The sequence below is a fragment of the Vitis vinifera genome, chromosome 1 (assembly GCF_030704535.1).
Source record: "Vitis vinifera cultivar Pinot Noir 40024 chromosome 1, ASM3070453v1".
Classification (NCBI taxonomy): domain Eukaryota; kingdom Viridiplantae; phylum Streptophyta; class Magnoliopsida; order Vitales; family Vitaceae; genus Vitis; species Vitis vinifera.
This window is the reverse complement of record NC_081805.1, coordinates 10,427,386-10,438,616: the sequence shown is the minus strand read 5'-3', so window position 1 is coordinate 10,438,616 and position 11,231 is coordinate 10,427,386. Positions and strand designations below refer to the sequence as shown.

Here is an 11,231-nt window from a genome sequence, read left to right as displayed (position 1 = left end):
CAAAGCAACAATTCTCCCTCTTTCTACAAATCGTAATCACATCCCCTGCCACTGCGGCTATCATGTAAAACTCAATTCTATGCGTTGTAGCATTATTATTTTTATTTTCTGCACGACCATAAGCTTAGGCGAGGAGTCCTCTCTTTGGATGTTAGAACAGTACACTCAAGCAACGCCATTGGATTATTTTCAATGTTACTATATGCAGTGGCCATTGCTCAGGCTAATAGATGCACAGGATCAATCGAGGAAAGAAGAAAAGGAAAGATTTTGCCTTGTTCATACAATTCATCCTCAATTTAAATTAGTCTAAATTCGGTCATTACAAAGTTTGAAACAGCCCAAAGTCATTGCATATTGAGCCCATTTCTTCAAGTTAAGGGCAGGTAAAGGAAATAAACCAGTAAATCCCCAATCTGCCTACATTAATCAAAAGATGCCTTCGATTTGTGCATCTTTCTAATAAGAAACCAGTTCCGGGAAGAGAGAGATTTCATGGGAGTAGCATAAACAAAAGAGATCTATTTAATTGTATCTCTCCAAGGCAGCTGGGCTTATGGGAATGAAGCCAGATGGGGATACTAGAGCATCCACGGGAATGTCAATGGGGGTAATGGCTATGGCACCCTCTCCTACTACCTGTAGAGAATATGACAGTGCAACTGCAACAAATAACAGGTAGACCAGCAGTTAGCCTATTATATAAATCCTACATACATAACTGATAAAGGGGAGACCAAAGTCATTGGGTCATTACCAAGAAGGGGTTGCTTCCATTTCCACTCCTTGGTGAGCTCTTGGTATTCTTCAAAAATACATCATAATAACTGTTGAATTTTTACCATGCAATGCAATGACAATGCCAAAATTAGAATAGGATTCCAATAAACAACTAGGATGCAAGTTCAACATAGTAATTGAAAATTTCGGTATTGTGGTGTATAGTTCTATCAAATAAACAATTGGACAAGATGGCATTGAATCTCATGCAAAAATTTGTTAGACTCTGCAGCAAACTAGTGGTCTGGTATGTTCAGAAATTGCGAAGGGCATATGTAGAATTTAGAACGAGTATGCTGGAGAGTGTAGTGACAAGACTGATTAAAGTGCAGATTTTAGTAAAGAAGTTATAGTGACCATAACCTATCTATAAAGAGAGAGTGATGAGACACCATTATTTCTGTCAGGGTACTTCCCTTGATCGGGTTGTTATCTTATAGACTATGATTGGCAGGGTACTTCCCCTGTAGTGATGGTGCCATGCTGGCCACCATGTTTGACACCTCATGTCCATGTCAGAACATGAAACTCATGTAAGTATTGCAACGAATTACCCCATCAGAGATAATGATTCATTTGTGTCAGCTTACTAATCTGATACACCTTCTGGATAGTCCAGATGAGTGGCAAAGTATTCTGCCTTCCATTGAGTGTATACGCTTCCTCACTAAAAGGGGGAAGTGAAGTTTGAATACCCCCACCCAGAAAGGCATGTTTTCCATTTTATAAATAAGACATGTAAACCTCTTTGCTCCTGGTGGCTCATTGGAGGTATCATGTTCAAGTCTCTACTACTGTTTATTCCCCATCTATTTATCATATCCATGTGCATCAGCAATTTGGGCACTTGCAAGCTGTCATCTCTATCTACTCTCTAAATTTAAATTATACCTTTTACAATATAGAACCTACTATAGAATTATTTACCTCTGTAATATCATCTTTCTATGGTTCTGGGCACTTGTAAGAGGTCATCTTCATCTACTCTAAACATGTAAACCATGCCTTTTACAATAGAACCAATTATAAAATTATTTAACTATGTAATATTAACTCTCTATTGCTCTGGGCACTTGCAAGAGGTCACCTTTATCTACTCTAAAAATGTAAACCAAGCCTTTTACAATATAGAACCTAGTATATAATTAATATCTATGTAATATTGACCCTCCATGGCTCTTCTCTGAAAACATGATTCCTCAAACAAATATATAAGTTGAATATATTAATTTCATGATGCACAAATCTAGTCATGTCTATGTTTCTATGTCAGAGAGTTCCCATGTTTGACACCTCTTCATCAAAGTTGATGCACATGTCTGTTTACAAATTACAGTGATGAGATGAATACAAGAACTGAAAATAACAACAATTAGAATTACTGTAATTTCTACTCTCAATTTTTTACTTCTAGCAAGGATTTTAATGTTTTTTTGCAATGGTAAATTTTTCCTTCAACTTAAGTAAAACATACATGCTATATTTCATGCATCAACCCACCCTCCAATGTGGCCTAAACGTCTTCCAGATCTGTCAAATGCAAGCCCTGGCAGGCAAACAGATGAACTAAGATAAGAAAGATTATAGTATTGGCCTCCTGAAATATGGTCCCTGCTGAAGGTGATGTACAGGAAGGATGAACAAATTATCAGGAATGATAAACAAGTCAACTGGGTTGCTTGCCTGCAGAGCTGCAACCAAGAAGCCCTTTAATATAATAGCCTTTACCAACTGCCCAAAAACAAACCAATACTCCAAAGAGAAGTTCCAAATTCGATCATATCATGGGAAAAGCAAAAGATAAAGAAAAGAGGTCATCAATCTAGATAACAAGAAAGCTTTATTACAAAGCAGTAGCAGGTTTAGGTGCAAAGTAGGCCGCAAAAACTATTACCTCCGAAATTAAACCTATCCTAAAAAGTAGAAAACAGATGCAAAACTCAAATAGTTAAATAGGTGTCAATAGTCCCAATGCTTCTTTGTTGACATGGACTTACATATTTCTAAAGGCCTATCATGACACCGGAAAGGAATAGTGTGGTTTAAGCTAAAGGAACTACAAGAATGAGCAAATGCCAAAGGAAATTTGTGTCAAGTTTAGGAAGGAAGACTTGATGGCCTATAATTTCACAATTCGAGTAGATTGATGTGAGAGAGCCAGTGGCTGCAGCTAATTATCAGTGAGCCTGGGTCAAGTCATTGTTGAAGCATTAGGAATCCATATTAATCTGAGAAATGTTGCATATTTGATCCTATAATTGACATGGCAATTTATATAATCTCCTACCCCAATTTATCATTACAAGTTAAAAGACAAAATGCAGACACGTCACATAATCTCTATTCTTACCCTATGTTGTGAAATAAAGTTTGGTGATCTTACTTTTGTCAATCAAAGAAATAAACAAGAGAAGTAAACAAAGGATGAACCAGTAAGAAAACAATTCATAGATCTCAACTGAAAAGATGGGGATAAAGCTTGATAATGATTAATCTTAACAACCAGTAGAGCTAGTATCGTGGATCAGGGAAAGGAATGCATACAAGGAATAATCAACTATCAATATAAATGCGTGAGAGTGTGTCAAGGAACAATACATAAGAACTTGAAACTGTACCATCTTCACGTTCATTTCCATCACAATCTACTGGGGCTGGTTCCAAAATATTCATTGAGCTTGCAACTAGATCATTAATACTTGATATTTTGAGCATTCTCATGTTACATTTCCTGTCTTCCAGATGCAGAACATAAAGCTTTTTCCTGACCTCTGTATAACCCACTTGGGTATAAATGAACAGTAAGAATCACCAGAACAATTACAACAAATACATTGTATTGCATTTTAGTGAAGATGTTATTCATAGTTAAGTTCTGAGAACATATAGGGTAGCATCTCTGAGAAATTTTAAGCAAGGTCTGACAAACATGTGCATGCAACATGCTGGGAGAAACGAAAGCTAGACCCATATGTGGTGGGTCCCACCTAACATATCTTGCATCACATGCTAATGTGCTTTTGATTATTAAAAATTTGGAAAAAAAAAATCCAAAATCAACCCCTTAAACTTTTCAAAAAATATGCTTTGTTTGGATTGATACAAAACTCACTATCACATGACACAAGGCCCTCTAAAACTTACTAATTTGACAACCTATCTGTTGAGGGATAATTACCATTCTTCTTGAACGAGTAAAATCTACTAGGTGCCTGTTGAAACATAAAACAGACCTTTAGCTGGGCTGCATAAACATTCTGACAAAATTCTTGATGTATCAACTTCTTGCAAAGTAGCACAGCTGACATAAGCAAATAAGCTTTTACTAGATTTGAACCATGGAGCTACTAAAACAATACTTTGGATTGCATCATCTGAAAAGATAAAATTTAGTAAGTGAATGCTGGTATGGTGCAATTAAGGAAGCAACATGTATTTTATGTAAAGAGTTTCAACATAATGTTACATAACTGCTCATTTCAGTTAGTTATAGTGAACCACAGTAATCCATGATCGGCATAAAAATTGGGCAGAGATGTAATCCATATGAAAAAGGAAAGATTATAAACCACTTCTATAACTATCCACCAGTTTAACAAGGAAAGGTATTGGCCCACATTAGAAATAAGCTTCACTTCACATGTTAATACAAGCCATCTAGTGTCCTCAAGACACGACTTCCCCAATAGCCACCACCTATAACTACAAATAGGGGACCTCTCATAGCATTTCTGATTCGCTCAATACGTTCTTTCTAATCCTTCTCCATTTTGTCACTCACCTTTCAAGTCTAATTAACCATTCTTTCTAGCAATCAAGTCCAGTCAAACTTTCATTCAATCAAAAATTCAAAAGAGTACAAATCATCGAGTGACTCGTTCTTTCTTGTAATTCGGAGTGTCACTATTACAAGGTCATCATTGTATCCGGGGAGACAATCACCTTTATATTGCAAGCACCTGAGCAGAGTGAAATTTGTCTTAAAGACAGAGTCAAACTCTAACCTGAATCGACCTAAAAAAAATAGAAGTTCATCTCCTTACTAGTTGAACAACATATTCTACTACAAGTTCTATAAGAGTCATCTATTAAAGGGTATTCAAAAACCGGAAACTCCACCAGGTTTAAACCAATCCATCTACTTCTGTTAGCAATCAAAATGTGTACTTTCTGATCTAAATATGGGGAAAATCATTTAAAAGTTTTTTCCCTAACCTCCAGCTTAAAATTAGAGTAGGTTCGTTAAAAGAATTCAAAAAACAACCTTGTTTCTATTTTCTTACTATCATTTTAATGATTTCAACACTCTAACCACATAATCTGATCAACCATTTCAACTGTTTACAGCAATAAATACACATTCTATAATTAAAAAAAGAAAACACAATCAAGGCTTCGTTAAACAAACTGACATGTAAATGCATTTCCGATGATTATTGACCGAGCTCACCGCCACTAAGAGATTCCTTCAATCAATTTGAGTTTTCAATAAAACAAAAACAGAAAAATATACAACTCAATTCAATTTCAAGAGAGAAAACCTTCTTTGGATCTCTGTATGAGGTCCATGTTCTTCAGCTCTCGGCGTATTTTGGATCTGAGAGATCCTTTTTTGCTGAAATATAGCGTCGAGCTGAGAATCGATGCCTCTGCTCATTGTGACAATGGAAGGTGGAGAATCAGATGAACAGCGTACGGTTGGGGAGAGGGGTGAGGGAAAGGATGTGCATAGTGCTATTGTGCGCGGGGGACTAATTAGCAACCCCTTTGCCTTGATCATCAGCCTACCTGTACTCATTCTGCAGTGACGGGGCTTCTGTTTCTTGCTCTATTTGGAGATAAATGTTCTTCTGATTTTAAAAATTAAAAATAAGCTGAAAAACAAAATTTTGAAAATGGATTTTTAAAATAAAAATAATAAGGCTCTGTTTGCCATGTTTTTTATGATTGTTTTTAAATACAGCTTTTAAATTTAAACAACAAAAAAGTTTTTTTTAGTTTTTTTTTAAAATAGGGTGTTTAACATTAAGTGTTTGTTTACTAACTATTTTAAAAAACAATTCCAAAAAATTATTTTTTAGATTAGTTTTTGAAAATTGTTCTATAATTTTTATAGAAAAAAAAATTGTTTGAAAACATAAAATGTATTTAATTTATTTTAAATATTTTAAATATGTTTTAAAAATAATTTTTATATATAGTATTTTATTTTAAATTTTTTTATATATTTATCTAATTATTTCTTAAAACAGTTATCGTCTATCTGGAAAGACTAATCAAATTATAATAACATAACCAAACCTTTCACAATGTTGGCATTAAGGCTTGTACGAGTTCTAGTGACTTCATCCATCAAAGAAGTTGTTTCTACCTCTAACATGATCAAAAAACCCAGAACCACTTTTGAGACAAGGATTGTAGTTTTGGATACTAGGATTAAAATTTTGATGAAAATTAGAGAATTGACCATTAAGAAATTTCTTCTTCCCTTGTTGAGATTTATGGCCAATCATTGCCATATTGGTATTAGGTTGAGCAGAATCAGGACTCTTTAGGGTGCTACTCTATACGTGTTTCTTTAGCAAGCAAAAAACGATTCAATCTCATATACTATACAACAATGACCTTTCAACATTGCATCAATGTGATCATTAACAGTAAAAGAATGACCAACTAACCCTAAAAAATCAATAAGACTTGGAATTTTCAACTATTAACCATTCATTGTCAAAGAATTCTTTTTAATATTTTGCAATAGAGTTTTACATTAATAGACTTTAGACCTAATTTGATTAGAGAAGTATACCTCCAAAGTTTGCCACACTTGAGCTAAGGTTTTGTAATTTATCATATGTGCGAAGATGTTTTATGACATTGATGAAAGAAATCATGAAATTAGAAGAAGATTCCACTATTCCCAATCAAGAAACTCGAGATTCACCTTATCAATTTCTTCATTTCTTGCTTCAAGAAACTTCAATGGCAGAGATCTTATCTCAATTACGAAATGTTGAAGTTTGTAACCACGAATTTAAGAAAGAACTTACTTCCTCCACAATAAGAAATTGTTATTATTTAAGAAAACTATAACAATGACCTCTTAGTAATGATTTGCTTCTTCAAGAAGATGAGCGCAAGGATGTGAACTGCAATTTTACAATTGCAAATAATGATCTAGAACTAGAATTTGAAAGTTAGGGTTTTGTTCTTTGTTCTTTGGGACAGCGAAAGAGATGAAAACTTATTACAAAATTAGAGTTCCAATTTTTTTTTTTTACACCAATTTGGGAATTAAGGGTTTTGATAATTTCAACTATTTAGGAGTTTATGAGGTTTTATTCCAATGTATCAAAACACTGTATTTTGACAAGCATATTTAATGAAGAGCAATAAAGAATTTTCATTAAGGTCATTAACCCCATTAATTAACAAAGTTTGATAGAGGGTGTCAATGTGATTTTAAAAATTTAAGGGTATATAAGTATAATTATCAGTAACCTTAGGAGATGTCTATATACTTTTCCCTTTGATAAATACCCTAAATTCAATCAATTCCCAAAAGCAATATCTAATACATAAAATGTATCTATTATATTAGCATAAGCATCATCTTTTAGAACAAATTTTAATGTTACCTTTGCCCTAATAGAAGCTTTCGGATTTTTTTAGAATTAATTTACCATAGACTAATTCATCTATTGTGAAAACAATTCATTGTTACTATACATGTGGTTGCTACATGCTCTATTAAGGAACTAAACATCTTTGTACTCCATATCAACTAAAAATGTACCATAAGCCAACAATAAATTTTCAACTACTTCCATAGTGTTTGCATGTTTGTTTGTTCATTTTAAAATTTTGCTTGATATCCAAACTTGTAACATATATATATGTCTTACATATAAAACATTGAATTTAGATATTGTCTTTAAATCCAACTATGTTTCCCCTTTCTTTAGGAAAATTCATCACTATCTCTATCCATGTTGATGAAGTTATAATACAATCTTCTACTTTGATATGATCAAGGCCTTGTTAGTTTGTTGATCACCATGACCTCTTATGGATACCCTATTGTGTAAAGCATGCTCCAAATCAGTGTAATGAATTGTCTAATTTATTTATCGCTTATGCGAATATAATAAACTCATCAAATTTTCAATTCTATGACTGTCGAGTTTCTTTCATTTAGTAGTCTCATTCAATAGCTAAAATTCATGTTTTTGATGTGGCATGAAGAGTTCACTTTTCTAACTTTGGAAAGACTAAATGGGAAACGCTCTCTCCTAGCTTTGCACCATTAAGCTACATTTGGTTCAAAATATTTAGAGGTCAATATTCTAGATAAAATAAGAAATCTAAATATGAAAAAAAAATTTAATACTTTCTAAAATTCATAATAATTCTTAACACTTACTACTTACCTAAAATTAATATCAAATTAAAATTTTCAACATATATAAGATTCACCATTCGAAAGAGCAACAAAGTTTTGAAGAATATGTTGCATGGGGACATAAAAACTTAAACTATTTTATAGATTTTTATTTTTTATTTTTAAAAAGAGTTATTTTTAAAGGATTTTGGCTAAAACATTTTGCAAAATACCCTTTCGAATATGATTTCTAAGTAATCTTCATTATCACGATTTTTTGAGACCTCGTGCTACGACAAAGGATACAATACAAGTATCTTAATTAGAACTTCTTTAGAGATTCTTTGAGGAGGTCAAGAACATTCCCTCTTTCACTTTACATCTCATAGAAGTTTTTCCAATTTAATCCCTTGGAAAACAACGTAGAAGCAACGCTAGAAGTTAGCCCTCTTTCGAGGCCTAAGGGAAGTTCAACTTGTGCCTCATTTCATAAGATAATCAGCCACTCTCTTGCCCTCATTATATATATATATATATAAGTTAGTTTTTAGATTCAAAATACTACTCATGAATCGTAATCATAAGTTTTATGATTTGCAAAAAGGGATCAAGGTGTTGGAATTTTACACTATGCTATGTTTAGTTCTCAAAAAGTTTGAGGAAAAATGTAAAGGAAAAAAAATAAAAAGGAAAAGTAAATAAAGAAAAAGTAAAAGAAAATAAAAAGTAGATTTAAAGTTAATAAATTATTTTTATATATATTTTTAAACTCATTTTACTCATTTAACTCCTTTCTCTAAATATTAAATAATTTAAATATATATAAACTTTTTATTAATTTTAATTATATTTAATTTTCTTTTGTATTTTTCATAATAAAACTAAATATGAGAAAATAATTTTTTTAATACTTTCATATAACTAAACATAACCAATAATTTAATATGATATAGGGACTTAATTTAATTCATTTGAACATATTAATCATGTTACTTAGAAATCTAAATTGAGTAAAAGAATCGAAAATAATTGTCTTCAGTTAAAACTCCCAGCATCTTGATTCTTGTCAAGGTTCAACAATAACCATAAGCCCTTTCCTCCCATGTTTATCTTCTCAAACAAACAATCTCAAATCGGTATATTGAATTTATTTATTTAATAATAATATTAAATCCATAAATTTGATAAAATTCTTTCTTTTCTTTTCTTTCTTCTTTTTTTTTTTACTGAACAACGTTAATTTGGTATTAAACTGCAGTCTAATGACATCAAAATTCGTACATATCTCTCAAATTAGTGTTTAGTGAATATGTATATATTCGCTAGGTTCTGGTATTGTGCCTCCCCCGAACCAAAAAAAAAAAAAAGATTTTATGCTAGGAAGTAGTCAATTGCCTGCACACTTGCTCTTTCTAGCTAATTAAGGTATAAGAAGAATATTTATATTCCAACAAAAGACACCTAACGATATTATCATTCTGTTATATATAGTTATTGGAACACATAATTTATCTAAAATAACTGTCCTTATACACCATATGTATATTACCTATATAGTTTTTCATATGGGTATCTGGAGTAGCTTGTTGTAGCTTTCAGTTTCAGGTTAACCCTATGGAAAAAGAAAGAAAAAAAAAAAGCATTAGACATATGTTTGAAGATGGAAAAAAATAATATATAGTAAAAAGATACTGGATAAGGCTTCTCTTTCTTTTAAGAGTTGTTGATATCCAAATATGCAAAGAAGCTTGTTCAAGAAAAACGGTCTGCAGATGACCCCACTGGCACTTAAACCAAATATGCTTCTTTAGTTGGCACCAGGGAGCGTGATTAAGAGTGAAAAAAGAGCATGCTTTTGGGCATAAATCTATTGGTTTGCGTGGCATAGAATCAGGCACTTGGGAGGAGCCTTTCCTCTACATGTTTGATTATTCCTGTCTTGATACAAAATCAAATCGAATTTGAGGGGACAATGCACAAAGTTGTTATGTACATATCCTCAAAGAAGAAGAGATTTTTGTATGATTTGCAAGATGGGGGCCACCCCCTGTACCCTTCTCCTTATTTGATTCTGCTATGTTAAAGGAAGTAGGGCCATATCATGGGGTGAACCTATGCTAGTGGTTGGCCATATTTCACCCCATAAAACGTCATCTGGTTTGGTTACAAGTTTGGGTAAAACTTCAGTGGTCGTATAAAGTTGATTGATAATTGTATGATCTCTTTACTCTTTAGCATTGGTCACTTGCATGTTAAAGGGTTTGTGAATCCTCTTAATTTCCCATTTCTATGATCCTATGAAGGAACTATAGAGGTCAAACAAGGCAGAAAATCATGGTAGAGAACTGGTCACAATTATTGGTTATGCCTTTGTTGCAGGAATAATCTCCTTGAGCTTATAAAGGAACAATCTGTCTTATACCATCAATCCAGCCACAGTGATGCGGTGGCCGCTTTTCAAAAAAATATCCTCAAAGATGAGAAAATCTAGTGGTATGGACAACATCTTTCTAATCGCAACGCTTGGGGATGGCTTCCAACTGGACTAAATCGTACAATTGGGTAGCCATGTCGTAATGGATTCTGTTCCAAATAAGCCTTTTTCAAAGAGTCAGCATATATTTATTTTAGCATAAGCCTGGCAGCTGGGGATAGTGACTGAGCTGATGCAATGGAAGAGATGGCGGATTCCAGAACATTGTATTATGAACCAGCTCATCCACGCTGATGATGTCTAATACCGAGAAAGGGGGGAGGAATGGACGAACTACAGTGTCAAAACATGTTTTATTAATATAGAACATGCTTCATGGAGAACCATGTGATTCCAAAACAAAGGACAGAGTCCCAACTGAAGCTTAGACGACTTTTTTTTTTTTTTCTTTTTTTAACAGAATTAGCTTTACATTGTATCGTGAAGTTGAAGGCCATCAGATTTCTGGCTCTCTGAGTAACAAGCCGCCTCCCCTGTTCTCTCTGTACTGGATTGGTTCATGACGCAATACCTATTCTAGAATTCCCAGTTTAATCTCCCACCAACGGCTTATATTAAGGAGCATGGTTTAATAAAGCA

General features: G+C 33.2%; 1 pseudogene; it reads right to left on the bottom strand.

The window, feature by feature from the left end:
* Nucleotides 1–253: 253 nt before the first annotated feature.
* On the bottom strand, nucleotides 254–5,629 carry LOC100246714 (5-formyltetrahydrofolate cyclo-ligase, mitochondrial-like; annotated as a pseudogene).
* Between the last annotated feature and the right edge of the window lie 5,602 nt (nucleotides 5,630–11,231).